The sequence below is a fragment of the Grampus griseus genome, assembly GCF_964374135.1.
Source record: "Grampus griseus genome assembly, chromosome: 17".
Taxonomy (NCBI): Eukaryota; Metazoa; Chordata; class Mammalia; order Artiodactyla; family Delphinidae; genus Grampus; species Grampus griseus.
Window position 1 is genome coordinate 10,572,554 of NC_139011.1, and position 14,906 is coordinate 10,587,459.

Here is a 14,906-nt window from a genome sequence, read left to right on the forward strand (position 1 = left end):
GGCTGAATTTCAAGACAGTGCTGGATGCCTTTGAGGGCTGGGGGAGCAAGGCAGAGGGAGGAAAGAAGCATTTCAGTTTCCTAGGCATGTCTTGCTACATGGAGAGAAATGCACTCTTTGCCATTACAGACGAGGGGAAAGATGAGGTTTCTTACAATACCGGAAACGAGAGTTCTGCTGAGGGGCATTTTGTCTGGGAATTTCAGTGCTGGAAGTCCTTGGAGAGCCTCGTAGGGTAGCACAGATGCTCCCAACCCCCCCCCCCCGCCCCCGCGGTATCTTTCCTTCTGTAGCATTAGCACCACCAGACACATCGGATGCTTGTTTATTGCCTGTCACCCCCGCTCCCCACCCCCGCCCCCCACCCGCGGCAGGGATGTTGTTTGGATTCCCAGCTGCCTCTCGGGGACCTAGGACGGCCCTGGCACTTGGTAGGCCCTCAGCGAAAATCTGTCGAGGGCCGAATGGATGTTTTGAACGCACAAGCTGTCCACGCCTCCCCCGCCAGGGGGGCGGGGCAGGGATCAGCATCCTTCCCCACGCACAGGTGAGGGGGAAGCGGACCCAGGGCTGGGAACCCGGCCGGCCTGAAGGTCGGGGGAGCTGAGGGCCCGACGGGCTGTGCCCTCGGGCCATCCCCGCGCCTCGCTGAGCTGGAGTTCCCTCGTCTACGCCCCCGGGAGGGCGCCGAGCCCCCCAGCGCGCCCCCGGGAGGCCGCTCGCCCGCCTGCCGCGACTTGCCCAAGGTCACCCGCGCCCCGTACCCCGGGTTGTGGGGCGGGGGCCGGCGCGGGGCGGTCCCGGGGCGCCGCGCGCGCTGACGCCGGGCCCCGCGATGCGGCGGGGACTGGGCGCGGGGGGAGGCGGCTTCGGCGGGCGTCCTCCTTTTGTGAGAGCGCCGGCGGCGCGGCTTCTCGAAGGTAAACGGCGTTTCCTCTTCCTCCTCGATGCGTCTCTTCCTTTTATAGTTATTTCTCGCCTGGCAGTCGCCGGGGCTGTTGCTGCTGCTGCTGCTGCTGCTGCTGGGCCGCCGCGGCGGGGGCCGCTCGCAAACCTGTGGCGGTGACGTGAGACCCGCCAACCCGGAAGCAGCGGCGGCGGCGGCGGCGGCACCCGAGGCTCCGAGGCTCCGAGGCTCCGAGGCTCCTGCGCTCCAGCGCCGGCGGCTGCGCTCCCCTCGCCGCTCGCCCGGGCCGCCAGGTACGTGCCCGGGGCTCCTCCGGCGCCGTCGCCCGGGCCGCCCGGCTCGCTTGCGCGCGCCCTGGGAGCCGATCTGCCACCGGGGAGGGCGTGGGGTGCGGGGCGCGCGCGCGATGGGTGCAGGGAGAGGTGGGAGTGCGATCCGGGCCGCGCCGGGCGCCCTGCGGTTGGAGAGTGGGCGCCGCAGCGGTGGGAGTCCCCGGCGCGTGGGGCGCCCCGAGGATGCGCCTCGGGGGGGAGGGGGCTGGAGGGCGCGAGGGGCGCACGCCGAGGGGCCGCCGCCCGGGTCCGCCCAGCTGTGGGGAGCGCGCGGCTGCGCCCGGAGGGAGGGGTGCCCGGCGTGGCCGCTCCCCCGCAGACCCCTCCTGCTAGCCAGGTGCGGGCGCAGGGTCTGACCCCGGGCGCCGTGCACCCCCCAACCCCCCAGCTAACTTCGATTGGGGGCTTGGAAGGCCAGTCTCTTAGAATTGAGGAACTGGAGGGGGTGAACAGAATCTCCCTTGGCTTCAAGACTTCCTCGTGGGGTAACCACCCGCCTCTGTTTAAAGAGCACTTCCTCTTTGCCCTTTATCTTTTCGTCGTATTTTTTTTCCATTTTTTTAAAAATGTAAGTTCAGTGTTAACGAGTGGATGCCCCTGCAGCCTGCACGGCTTCCCTGGGGTTGTGTACACACCCCGTGGGTATGGAACCTTGTGTGTCCTGTGTCGGGGGTGGAAGGAAAGAGGAACCGAGGACTTCCCTTACTGGAGCCCCCGGCGGCGGTCTTTGATCCTCCCCCTGCCGCAGAAATGGAGCCAGAGGGGGAGGGGTTGAGTGGGAAGGAGGCCCCGCCGGGGAGTGTCACGAGGACTTTGCACCTAGGTTTAATTCCTTGCTCTGCCACTTAATAGCTGTGTGACCTTGGGCAAATCGCTTGCCCTCTCTGAGTCTTAGGCGCCTGTCTCTAAAATGGGCTGCTTTGAGTTGGGCCTCGAGAAGAGGAGCGTGTATTTCCTGGCCTGGAGAGGGCGCAGTGATTGGACGTGTCATTGTCAGTCACCTTTAATTTCTGCATCCCCACCGCCTAGAAGGGGGGCCTGGGGCACATGGGAGGTGCTCCATAGATACCTGTGAAATGAATAGGTGGGTGGTGAATTTTCAGAAGTGAGTGGCTGGGTGTGGTCCCACATTTTGGCTTCCTTGCCCTGTAACATCCATTCCATGGTCCCCAGAGAGCCACATTTTGCCACCTGGGATATATGTAATCCACCCCCTTCCCAAGGAGGATTAGCTTGTGAAAATATTGACTTCTTATGAAAAGGAGCTTAAACTCTGACTTTGAGCCTCTCCTATTCTTGGAAGATTGCATTTAGTGGAAATGAAAAGGAAGCCTCATTTTGATTGCCACCGCCAGATGACTGGCCGCCGGGGCGGGCTGCCAGGGCTGACAGCTGGGCTGATTTCCCAGGCATTGGGGTTCCTGTAAACAGGAGGAAGCTAGGGAGAGGTGGGTTTTCTCCTAGGTGGGGCGTGCAGAAGTGGTCAGCTGGCTTGAGTTTTCTTCCTGGGGAGGCAAGTTGTAATTTGCATTATCTGGATCCTTGCTAAACTTTAGGCATAGGGAGGGGCAGAGCGTGTGTGCTGAAGGAGCCCAGGGTGGATTCACCCTCAGGGGTACTTGGAAATGGCCTTCGTATAAAGGCTCACTATGCATTTCCGCAGGTCACTTGGGGAGATTTTCAGGTAATTTTGCTTTCTCTGACAGCCATTCCTTTTCTCCTTTCTCAGCTCTCAAAGGCCTGTGTGCACTTCTCTTAGGATCCTTAGCTGTGCTTTTTTTTGTTTTTTTTCTCTCACAGCTGGAGGGCAGGAGATGAGCCTGAGTGCTGCTATCATTTTAAGAGGCAGAAGCAGGCACCTCTGTGTGGCCGGCTGCGGTTTCAGCATATGCGCGGATTCATTTTTAAGGCATAGAGTGGCCATAGTTACCTATGAAGTAGAGATTTTATTCTCATCTTGCGACTTAGAGAAAGTGCAGGACTTGGCCCAAGACCCTCAGCCAATTAAGCAGCAGATTCAAGGTCCTTCCTCTAGACTTCCTACTGCAGAGCTCTCCCGCTTCCCGGTGCACTGTGCTCCCTTCTGAAGGGCCTTTGTGTTTCCCCTGGCACCTGGCAGGCTGTCTGGCATATGCTGGATACTCAGTACATGCTTTTTTTTTTTTTTTTTTTTTGACAGAATGAACAAAAGAGGGATGGTTTGCTCTTTGTGGAGGTACAGTCTGTCTCTACCTCAAGGTCAGCGCACTGGCCTGTAGGTGACCTTTTGCACTTGTTCTGTGGCCATTCCTCCCAAGTGTGTCTTGGTTCCCCATTGTGGAATCCCAGTCTCTGTCAGTTCCTGCTTCAGCACCCAGAGCCCATGACGGGAGGGACTCCTGAGGGGCACCAGTGCCAGGAGGTTGTGGCCTTAGGCCCATCATCTCCCTGATGGAAGAGACCACTGTCCTGTGGCTTTGGAGGTCTGGGACTTGGCCGCCAAAGCGGTTTCTCTCTCTCCAGAGAAACCATCTTCCAGCAAGCATTGTGGCCATAGTGTTGTGTCAGTGAAACATCAGATTTAAAATCAGTCCACTTTAGCTATGCCCTGGCCTGAAGCCTTAGAGAGGTCATGGCCTTCTTAGAACTTTCTTTTCCTCATGTATAAATGGGCAAAATCATCCCTGCCCCATTCCATCCAGTTCACAGGACTCCTGAACATGAGGACAGGATCCACAGTCACACCTCACTGCCCCCTCTTACTGCCTGTGTGCATGTCACAAAGTTCCTTCACCTCTCAGAGCCTCAGTGTTCTCATTTGTAAAATGGGACGATCTGTCGGGGGGATGGTTTTGCTCATTGCGGTCATGTGAGTGATGCTCTCAGCACAGGCTCCCGTTAAATGGCCATAATCGTCAATGTTTATTATTATCAACAGCAGCAGCAGTAGTGATCCCTGTGTCCTCAACTAGAGAGAGCATAAGCGTCTCAAGGGCCAGAGCCATGTCCCTTTTTTTTTTTTTTTGCGGTACGCGGGCCTCTCACTGTTGTGGCCTCTCCCGTTGCGGAGCACAGGCTCCGGACGCGCAGGCTCAGCGGCCATGGCGCATGGGCCCAGCCGCTCCACGGCATGTGGGATCTTCCCGGACCGGGGCACGAACCCGCGTCCCCTGCATCGACAGGTGGACTCCCAACCACTGCGCCACCAGGGAAGCCCCATGTCCCTTTTTTAACTTGAATTGGAGCTTCTGGATAGAAGTAAATTGAGGAAGGGTGGGGGGAAGTGTTGATTTTATTCTTTTTCTCCTTCCCTGTCTGGGACACTTGATAAAGGCCTGATGAAGAAAGAATCATGATGATCCTGTTTTTCATCCATCCCTGAGGGTAAAAGGTCTTTTTTCCTCTCTCTCATAAAGTGAGCTCTTTATGTGCCTATGACACTCATTTCATATCTTCTCATAAACTTCGTATCCACTCCTTCCAGATATCACCCAAGACTTGATCCCCCCAGATTGTCAAATAGACAGAGTTCTGTTGTGTGGGTAGAACTTTGGGAGTTAAGTCTTCGATGGTCTTAAAAGGGGTGATTGGCCTCACCAGGTTGAAGGGAAGATAATAGCTTTGTAGCCAAGGATGCATGAGGTTAACAGCATCTGTATTTTCCTCTCATCCTTTTTGGCTTCAGAGGCAGCATGGGTGTGGGTCTGGGGGCCAGACTGGCTGGGTTTCCATCCTGGTTGTGCTGCCTACGAGCTCCGTGGCTTCCTCTCTCTGGGCCTTCCTCATCTTTCAAATGAAGAATAATGTTTGCTGCCTGGAAAGGCTGCTGTGAAGGTCAACACAGAGGTGGTCTGGGGAGCCTCCCAGCACAGTGTATGGCACATAGACGGTGCCCAGCAAATGTCAGTTACTTTCCTGCCACCCCTGGGCTCTTTCTGTCCTGGCCCCAGTCCCATCGTCCTGTCCCTCCGTTAACGGGGCTCCAGTTCCCACTGCGGATCAAGCCCTTGGGTGATAGCTTCATCCTAGATTCAAGTTCAAGTCTCCATGCTTTTCCAAACCACTTGTTGACTGGCCACAGTATGGTGCTTCCACTGTGAATGGAGAGATCCTTGTACCAGAGCTTGTCAAGGAGAGTAAACTGGGGAGTCACTGAGTTTACGTTTTGTCCCGTTGATTTTTTTCCCTCTCCTTTCCAGAGACTTACTAGCTGCCATCTGCTCCAAGGGAAGGAGACATCATGTTCATAAATACATAAATAATCGAAGCTGACGAGGAGATTTGTTTAAAGAAGTGATGCTGAGAATGATTTTTATAAATATTTAAGATAATCTGAAGCCATTAGAGGAATCGCAGGGTTTATTAAAAAAAAAAACTGAAAGCATGTTTTGGAAGGGTTCCTTTCCCTTCCAAGTTGAATAAACGTCAAGAGTAGTGGACGCAGGGCCCGCAAGGGGCAGGTGGCCTGCGGGTCTGTTTGTCTCTGCTGTTGGCTGTTGGCAGTCATCCATTTATGGGGGCTGATGGATGGGGAACACGAGGGTAGTCAGAGCCACAGCACTGAGCGGGAGAGCTCTGAACATTTTGAAGCTGCCTGGGCTTCCTTGAGACTCAGAGAGCCAGTGGGTCACACATGCCAGGAGTCCCCCTGGGGGGGCTGTACATTTCAGATGCTGCTTCTAGAATCTGAGAGTCAGTGGCAGGCTTCTAGAAGGTTCCTAAGGTGAATGTTTTTTGCTTAATGACAGGCTACATTTTAGTGAGCCCTACTGAGGCCCACAAGTCGAGAGGCAGCTGGGTGGTCAAATCGAGGCATGTGGGATAGGGCATGTCAGAACCAGGGGACACCTTGCAACACTTCCCAAACTGGCGTGTGCCCCCGGATCCCTTGGGGATTCCCTTGCAGATTCTGAGTCACAGGCTGGGGTGGGCGGAAGGCCTGCATTTCTAACACCTCCCCATGTGATGCTCTGGGTTGTGGACCACACTTTGAGTAGGGAGAGCTTGGAGGTCCCCACCTGCCTCATTCATTTGGGACCCCAGCTGGCACTGAGGTTGTGGATCAGAATACAGTCCCGGAGGCTCCTGGGAGCCGATGGCTTAGTTAGCAGAGGAGACAGACATGCCCCAAATCACACGGTACGAAGATGGTGGGAACTGAAGGGAGAGTGGAGAAGAGCTCCCTGCACCCACCCAGAGGTGCTCCATAGCCCAGCAGGGCCCGGGTGCTCTGGGCAGTCCAGGTGGGGTGGGAGAGGGAGGGAAGGGAGGGAAGCAGGGGGAGTGTGCCAGGCCTTCACCCGTGATAAGGGCTGGAAGGACTGGACAGGAGCCTCTTGCTCAGAGTTTCAGGTTTCAGGCGTCCCGTACTCTTTTTTTTTTTTTTTTTTTTTTTTTGCGGTACGCGGGCCTCTCACTGCTGTGGCCTCTCCCGTCGCGGAGCACAGGCTCCGGACGCGCAGGCTCAGCGGCCATGGCTCACGGGCCCAGCCGCTCCGCGGCATGTGGGATCCTCCCGGACTGGGGCACGAATCCGTGTCCCCTGCAACGGCAGGTGGACTCCCAACCACTGCGCCACCAGGGAAGCCCCGTCCCGTACTCTTAATTGAACAGATGAGGGAACTGGGATCCAGAGGGGGAAGCATTTTGCCCAAGAGGCAAAGTCAGGACCGGAACCCAGGTCTTCTGGCTCCCAAACCGAGCTTATCACACGGCTCCAGAGTGTCTTTCTGCGAGCGCCTCGGGGCCGCCTTAGTGGAAGGCTCTGAGGCCAAGGAGATGCTGGGGGCTGGACGTCCCCAGCGCAGAAGGTACCTCTGCCCCTGACCTTCCTTTGGCAGGGGACCGAGCCCTTAAACCCACAGTGAACAAGAAGGCCCGACGCGGGAAAAGTGATGGCTTTGAAGCCGTGCACCCCGCCAGGCTCCTGGCCTCCTCTCCCTTACCCCAGTCAGCACCCTCACGTGAGCGGGGGAGGGCAGCGGTGCAGCCGTGTGGAGGGGCTGAGGGTGGGAAGAGGCCTGGGCAGCAGGAGGAAGAACAGCTCCATCCTTGACTCATTCGCTTCGTGGAGTCTCCTGGGACCGGCTCTGTCCGGCGGCTGGGGGCTCTGTGGAGTGTTACCCCAGTGCCCACTCAGCAGATACTGTCGGACTGTGGAGCCGGAGGCGTCCTGGCGCTACCACTCAGTAGCTGTGTAACCTTGGGCGAATCGCAGGGCCTTGCTGAGCCAGAACCATCTCGGCCAGAGCTGGGCTAATAACACCTGCCTCTCTGGATTGCCTGGAGGACTGAATGAGGTAATGTGTGCTCTAGTTGCTAACCTAGCCCCTTTGTAGAAACACTCCAAAAAGACACCCCCCGGCTTCCCTGGTGGCGCAGTGGTTGAGAGTCCGCCTGCCGATGCAGGGGACACGGGTTCGTGCCCCGGTCTGGGAAGATCCCACATGCCGCGGAGCCGCTGGGCCCGTGAGCCATGGCCGCCGAACCTGCGCGTCCGGAGCCTGTGCTCCGCAACGGGAGAGGCCACAACAGTGAGAGGCCCGCGTACCGCAAAAAAAACAAAAACAAAAAGACACCCCCTCCCCACGAAGACATAGTCACCGCTGGGTGGGGACGGATTTGTCTAGTGCTGATTTCAGGCCAGGGCTGTATCCTTCTGGCAGTGACGCGGGATATGGATTTGAAGGGAGGGTAGGTATGTCTGGAAGGTCATTGCAAATTGCTGCAGTGCTTTTATGCAAAACTGAACGCTGGGGTTGGCCCCCCTGGGGTCCTCCTTTGAAAGGGAGAAGAACCGTGGAACTTAGGACCTGGGGCCTCCGGGTTCACACGTGACTCCCTAACTGTGGCGTCTGCTGCCGCTTGCCTGACCTCCCCCGGCATCCCAGGGCCTGTTTTGCAGCTCGTTGTGGCTCTGAAGTTGGAAACCGGTGCAGTCGGCCTGGCGTAGGGCCTGGCCTCTCACAGGTGCTCAGTACTTCGAGGCCCCTGTCTCCTCAGCCTCAGGGTCTGGGACTCTGGGAGGAGTCCCAGGGGAGGGGAGGCCTTTACTGCCAGTTTGTGTGCTGGCCTGGCCCCAGCTTTGCTCAAAACCAGAGGTGAAGTACAATACAGAAAGCAGCCAGGAAGTGAAACTCAGCCAGTGAAACCCTAAAATGTCTGCTCTGCTCCCCTGAACTCTGGTTTTGTGTAGCGCCCCAAGCTCTGGAGGCACTGGAGGCCGGCCAGTGCGGGCGTTCAGGTCCCGCAGGCTGCAGACGAAAGCTGAGGGGTGTCTCACAGTCCTTTCCAAACACGCTTTCGTAGCCATCAAGTGTTCAGTGCATTGTGGAGAGAGCAGGTCCGTCCTGCTCTTCAGCCACAGACGCTGAGTGAGTACCTACTACGTGCTGGGCCCGGTGATGGGTCCTTGGGGGGAAAATACTATGTGACCCCTGACACCCCACACAAGTCCCTAAGGGCCTGAGGAGCTTAAGAAGGAAGAATTTGGATTTGTTTCCTTGGGCTCACCCAAGCCCAGTCCCTCCAAGCCTGTCCTGTCCCTCAGGAATTGGAAAAGTGCTCTAGCTAGGTTTGGAGATAGGGCAGTAGGGAGAGTCACCGGGCACCAGAGGACAGGGCGGCAGGGTGATGGAAGGGGATGGGGGCAGGGCAGCGGGAGTTGGGGAGCGAGACAGCATATCTGACACTTTGTGTCGCATTTATGACCCAGCCAAAGGCCTCCCTAATAACAAGCCTCCTGTAAATGTCACATTGCGGGTTTTGTGATTTTGGTTTTTTGGGGGTTCTTTCGTCTACCTTATTATAGTAATAACTTTCCCTTATCGGGCATGGACAATGTGTACTTTGCAGATGGTATTTCTTACCTCACAGTAACTCTGTGAGGCAAGTTATATTATCCCCACCTTACAGATGAGGAAACAGAGAACACTTAGAGGCTAATAAAAAGCAGAGCTGGAATGCAAAGTGCTACACCAGCTTCGACACCTACCTATTGTTTTTACTACCTCTCCTGAGTGTACTTCAAACATAACTCGAAAAATCTCTGAAGAGAGTTGTCTACCAAGGAGCAGACACGGCTGCTGCTGGGCGATGCTAGATGTTGCTAGAAGACGGTGGTGGTTTTCTAAGTGGGCATCTCATGATGATAGGCGCCTTGGCAACCATCACTGCCGAGAGCCACCTACTGTGAACTTGTCAGCCCAGGAAGTTCCGGATTTATAAATGACTCTTGTAAGTAGATTACTTGGGCTAATTTGAGGGGTGAGGTTTTTGGTAAATTCAGTGTGAAACTGACTGGTGCTGTTAATACACCTCTTGATGTGTTTGGTGTTGGGACGTGTAGCACATGCATCGTCTGCATTACTCTGTCTGCATGCTCCCCCAACAAGGCAAGGCTTTGGGGGGAGGAAGTGTGCTCTGGGTTCATGCTTTGGGGTGGATGGTTGAATTGGGCAGGAAAATCCCAGTGTTTGGGCACTGGTCACTGTAGACTTGAGAAAATAAGGTGGATACAGGATGAATCGCTGGACTTGTAGTGTTTCCCCCATCCATTTTCAGTGTGTGAATTTACCAGAATATTCTAGGTGTGGGTTTCCTCTTGCCCAGTATTTCTTTTATCTGACCATAACTTGCGTATGTTTAAGCTTCCTGGGTGGGAGGGTCAAGAATCCACATTTTTAGCAAGCACTCAAATGATTCTGACGCATTGGTCCTTGTCACCCAGTTAGAGGAACCCCACGTAGCATAATCTTTTACCTGTGTACCACCTGCTTCTAACTGCTGAGGGTGGGGCAGTTGGTATAAGATGGAAAGGACATTGAAGATCACCTAGTCCCATCCTTCTCAGCCTTTTTCAGGCCACAGCCCACTCAGGAAACAGAATTTATAAGGTGTGGGTTGGGGAATGGGCAGTAAAAGAGGAAGCATCTCTCGGCTGGAGATGACTGACCCTGGGGCCACCCACCCAAAGTGCTGAGGAGGTCAGTATCTCAACACAGTGTAATCTCGTCTAGGAATCCCGCTTGGGAAGCTCTGATTCTCATCCAAGGTTGGAACCTGTTCACACAGCCCATGGAAGCCCAGAGAGGTGATGTGAGTTGCCCAGAGTCACGCAGGAACTTGAAAGTCATCTAGGTCACTCACTGAAAGAATGATCAGACCGAGGAGGGGAAAGCCCTACTAAGGACCACACGGCCAGCTCGTGGCCCAGCGAGGAGTTCTCGTGACCAGACAGCCTGTCCGTGGCAGGCGGGTTGCCGAGCCATGGTGGCCTCCCCAGCACTCACCAGCCTTGGAGGTCTGGTTTCCTGTTCTAATCCGAAACTGATTTTCTGCTAGTTCCTGACAGAGAGACACATCCCTCAAGACCTAAAAGCACCAAAGGAGAAGAAACCTTACACAGGGGACACATCTCAATCGTGAAGTCCGGAAGTCAGCTCAGCAGGCGGAACTGCATATGGTGAAAACGATTCAGACAGTCTCCTAGTTTGCCCCTGAAGGATCGTTTGTGCACACGTGATTTTGTGTATGTGATGCTGTGCGGTAACACGTGTGTGTAAATGTATCGCACAAGCCATAGTGTACAGTATACGATAAAGGACAATTACAATATCCAGACAGAAATCCAGTTAAATACAAGAGACAAAGTACACTTTTATTATTTAAATTAAAAAAAAAAGCATTTGGCCCTTTGAGTGTAGCTGAATGCAGCTAAGTTAAATGAGCGTGAGATACAGTTCCATTGTATGTTGTGATACATTGAGGACATCTTGAGAACGTGTAGCTGTCCTGACCCAGTGGCGTGCCATATATTACACGTGTATGTACAGTTATTTCAGGGGTCTCTTCTGCTTGAGTGTGATTAACTTTGGAGACTTTTGGGGGGTCCAGCTCCAGTGTGGGAGACCTAGTAGACTGGAAGGACACAGCCTCTCCTGGCCTAGTGAGGCCCGACTCCGTTTTTTGAATGAAAGCAGTCTCTGATCACAACCTCACGCCTGTGGTTGAATGCCCCATTCTGGAGTTGATCTGAAAGGGCCTCCTGGGCCCATGGGGGACTCCAGCCTTTAGAGAGGACCCCAGCTCCCTGAGGCCCTCCTCCCCCTGACCCCAACACCGCAGTGGAACTGTCTGTTTCCCCAAGCGGTGTTTCTCAAAGTTTCAGTGGTGAAATGCAGAGGAAGTGTAGAAAAACGAATTTGCATACTTCTGACTTCACCCTGGCCCTCTCCCTCTCGGCAGTAAATGAGGAATAGGTGAGCTGTGACCTTTCGAATGTCCCCCACCCATTCCGCCAGGGACCCCCTCCCCCATGATCATGGCTGAGAATGTGATTGGAAAATGCTTCTCTCCAGCTAACCCGATCTTTGTCTCGAGACCTTGGACATTTAAAACCCAAAGAAAAGGAACCTGATCTTTTGTTCCCGATCTGTTAAGTGGGGCAGGAGGGAGTATTTGATTCCACCTTGGAGCTTATTCTCCTACGCATTATGGAGCTGCCACTCAACAGCAGGGATTGAAGAGCACCTGAGATGCACCTGCTGATGTGCAGAGACTGGAATGTTCTCTAAGAGCTCACTCAAGAGAAAACCCATCCGGTGCCCCGCCCTCCCCCCAGGATTGCTGTGAACCGTGTCATCCTCGGAAGGCACCTGTATCTTCTTGCTGGTGGCCAGCTGGGTCCTTGATCAACCCTTCTGGGCAATCATGGCAATTTATATCAAGAGCCATGAAGATCTTTGTAACCTTTGACCCAGTGACCCCACTTCTGGGAAGCTGTCACAAGGAAACAATAAAAAATCTAGACAAAATGTTGCACAGAGATCTTCAACTCAGCTTTTTTGACAATAACAAAATAAGTTGGAAATAACCTAAACGTCTGACCATAACCAAAGACCTGAATCAGTTCTGCTGTAGCCACTCAAGGTGAAGGCCCAGGGAGGCTGGGCGAAACTGAGCAAATCAGTCATATATAGGAAAAAAGACTGGAAGGAAATACACTCCAAAATGGTGTCAGAGGTAGTGGAAGGCAGATAAGAATCTGGACGAATTTCTTTTCCTTTCTCTCTTTGACGCATTTTCTGTAATGTGGTGGCTATGTCACTTTTATGGGAAGAAAACCTCTTTTCTGTCTCTTCTTCTAAGAAACTGAGAACTCTGCTGTTTCCAGGGAAAGCAAGAAAACCAAAGTGGAGATCCCTTCCTACACGACGCATAACAAAACAGACCAGCTCCTGAAGCTTAGTCCCGGGCATTCCTGAGGTTCCAGTGCTAACAGGCCTGTTAACAGGGATATAAGACAACTGGAAAAAGAATAGCTGGTAGTTCTTGAATATAACAGCCACCCTGGATCAGACAACCTAGACCCAGGCAGAAGACATTATTGTTGCCATTTAATAGTAGTAAAATAATCAATGAGGTAACCCAGGGGTGGGGGTGGGGGTCAGAGGAGGTCATGTGACTTTTCTAGACTCACCGTGTCTAGAGACACCACAATCCCAGGAACTCTCCTCGGGTCATATGGAAATCATTTTCTGGGAAGGGTAAGGTGAGGGTCAACTACCAGTGAACAATAGCAAGGTTGTTTTCTGTTTGGGTGGCATTGTCTTTGTAAGTGGCAAGCAGAGTGAACTCTGGTTCCAATGGAGGAGAAGCTGCCCTGGTGTGTTCTGAGTGGAAGAGATGTATCCTTATGTCCACAAGCAGGGGAAGGCGCCGAGGTGAGCTACAGCCAGTTACGGGGATAGTAAATTTCCAGACAGTCTCTGTTGTGTTTAAAATGCCATTTTCTTTCAAGTTCTGTAGCTCACCTGTCATCTTTGCCTTCATTTTGGAGCAGTTCTGATTCAAATAACTCCTCAGCCATTTTTTTAAGGGAGGCACAAAAAAGGTGCCTGGGAACTAGGTGCCAGAGGTGGGTTTGAGGAAGAAGCGTATGAATTAATTTTCTGCTTTGGGTGGAAAATTGAAATGGGAGTGTTTTAAAATGTTCACTTCAAGGACTTCCCCGGTGGCGCAGTGGTTAAGAATACGCCTGCCAGTGCAGGGGACACGGGTTTGAGCCCTGGTCCGGGAAGATCCCACATGCTGTGGAGCAACTAAGCCCGTGCGCCACAACTACTGAGCCTGTGCTCTAGAGCCCGCGAGCCACAACTACTGAGCCTGCGTGCCACAACTACTGAAGACTGTGCGCCTAGAGCCCGCGCTCCGCAACAAGAGAAGCCACTGCAATGAGAAGCCCATGCACTGCAACAAAGAGTAGCCCCCGCTCTCTGCAACTAGAGAAAGCCCGTGTGTAGCAACGAAGACCCAATGCAGCCAAAAATAAATTTTAAAAAAGGTATAAAAAAATATTCACTTCAAACCCCAAGATTCATATTTTTTGTGTATGTGTTTCTGTGATCACATAGGAAACGGGGACACGTTTTAGCATCATTTCCAAATAGCCATTTATTGAGTGTCCGGAAAAGCCCTTGTTTTTTCCATTCTCTTCCTCCTCTGTTCTCTGTTGGGCCCGGCATCTGGGCCCTCTGCTCCCAAGCACCTTCCAGAGGAAGTGACAGGTAAATCAGGCAGTTGTGCTGCTCTGGCCGAATGACTGAAGCTACTTGCTGAGCTGAGCCCTGGGCCACAGAGCTGAGTCACTCCCCTCCCTCATCTTCGCAGTTTCCAGGGTAAGGACCAGAACACACGGTGGGCTAAGTTTCTGCCTGGGCCCATCATCTCATTTAATCCTCACCTGCACTCTGCCGGGAGATGCAGGTCAGCTCAGCAAGTCCTAGCGGGCGACCCATCAGGTGTTAGGCGGGTTTAGTAAAAGCTTTCATCCTTGGGCGAGGCTGAAGCCCATGAAAACTCCAAGGTTTTTGTTACCTGAGGGTGTGGGTTTCATCTGCTCCTGAGAGGGCGGAGGCTCGGGAGAGCCGCTGCTGGACACGAGGCCTTGCCTCTGCCGTGGGTGCCCAGCCCCGCGAGTTGCTTCACGTCCCCTCGCTTCTCTGTGGAGGGGGCATCATGAAGCATCCTTACAGGAGGAGGAAGCTGGGTGTGTGATAGGCCTGTCACCTCCCTGCCTCCCTCTCCTAAGGACCATACTCTGAGGGCTCAGTTACCCGTGTCCTCCCAGAGGGGTGTAGCTGCTGTCTGGGCAGTGTGTGTGTGGGGGCGTCTGTTCTAGGTCTGCCCTGCTCTCCCCTCCCATCTTCCTTCCCTGTCTGTCCCCCTCGCCGCTGTCAGAGCCTGGGACAAGCGCTCCGTTGGAGAACCATTGAGAGCTAACTCGAGGAACAGTCCTCTGTGAATAGATGTGCCGGAAAAAAGCCTTGGCCAAGTGTAAGCCCAGCTGAATATTGTTGGCGCTAAATTAAAGATGAGCCTCCTGGCTCTCTGGTCTACTTCGCGTTGACCACACACCACATCATGACCCTTAAAAGAAGAAACAAGGAAGGAAGAGAAAAAAGCAAGGGGCTTCTATGACAGAAAATAAAGTCTAATAACAGTACCTTATATCCGTAGCGTGCTTTGTGTTTATGCCGTGGCCTTCTTCCACTAAGCATCGCCGAGCCCTGGGACTGGGCCTTTTACTCTTTGAGGTCCACAGGTCAGGCCTCGATCCAAGAGTGTTTGTAGAATGAGTGTGTAATTTTTTCAGAAAATTGAAGCCCAGAGAGGTTGAGTGATTTGCC

The 14,906-nt window shown here is 53.9% G+C and overlaps 1 protein-coding gene across 2 annotated transcripts in view; it reads left to right on the forward strand.

The window, feature by feature from the left end:
- Positions 1-456: 456 nt before the first annotated feature.
- Positions 457-14,906, forward strand: part of CYRIB (CYFIP related Rac1 interactor B) — a 153,734-nt gene continuing 139,284 nt past the window's right edge. Inside the window, exon 1 of one of the 2 annotated variants that reach the window (XM_082675225.1) lies at positions 457-547. The gene's annotated coding sequence lies outside the window, so the exon portion shown is untranslated. Of the gene's footprint in view, positions 548-1,077; positions 1,201-14,906 lie in introns of those variants that run through there. The other variant, XM_082675224.1, reaches the window with a different exon arrangement.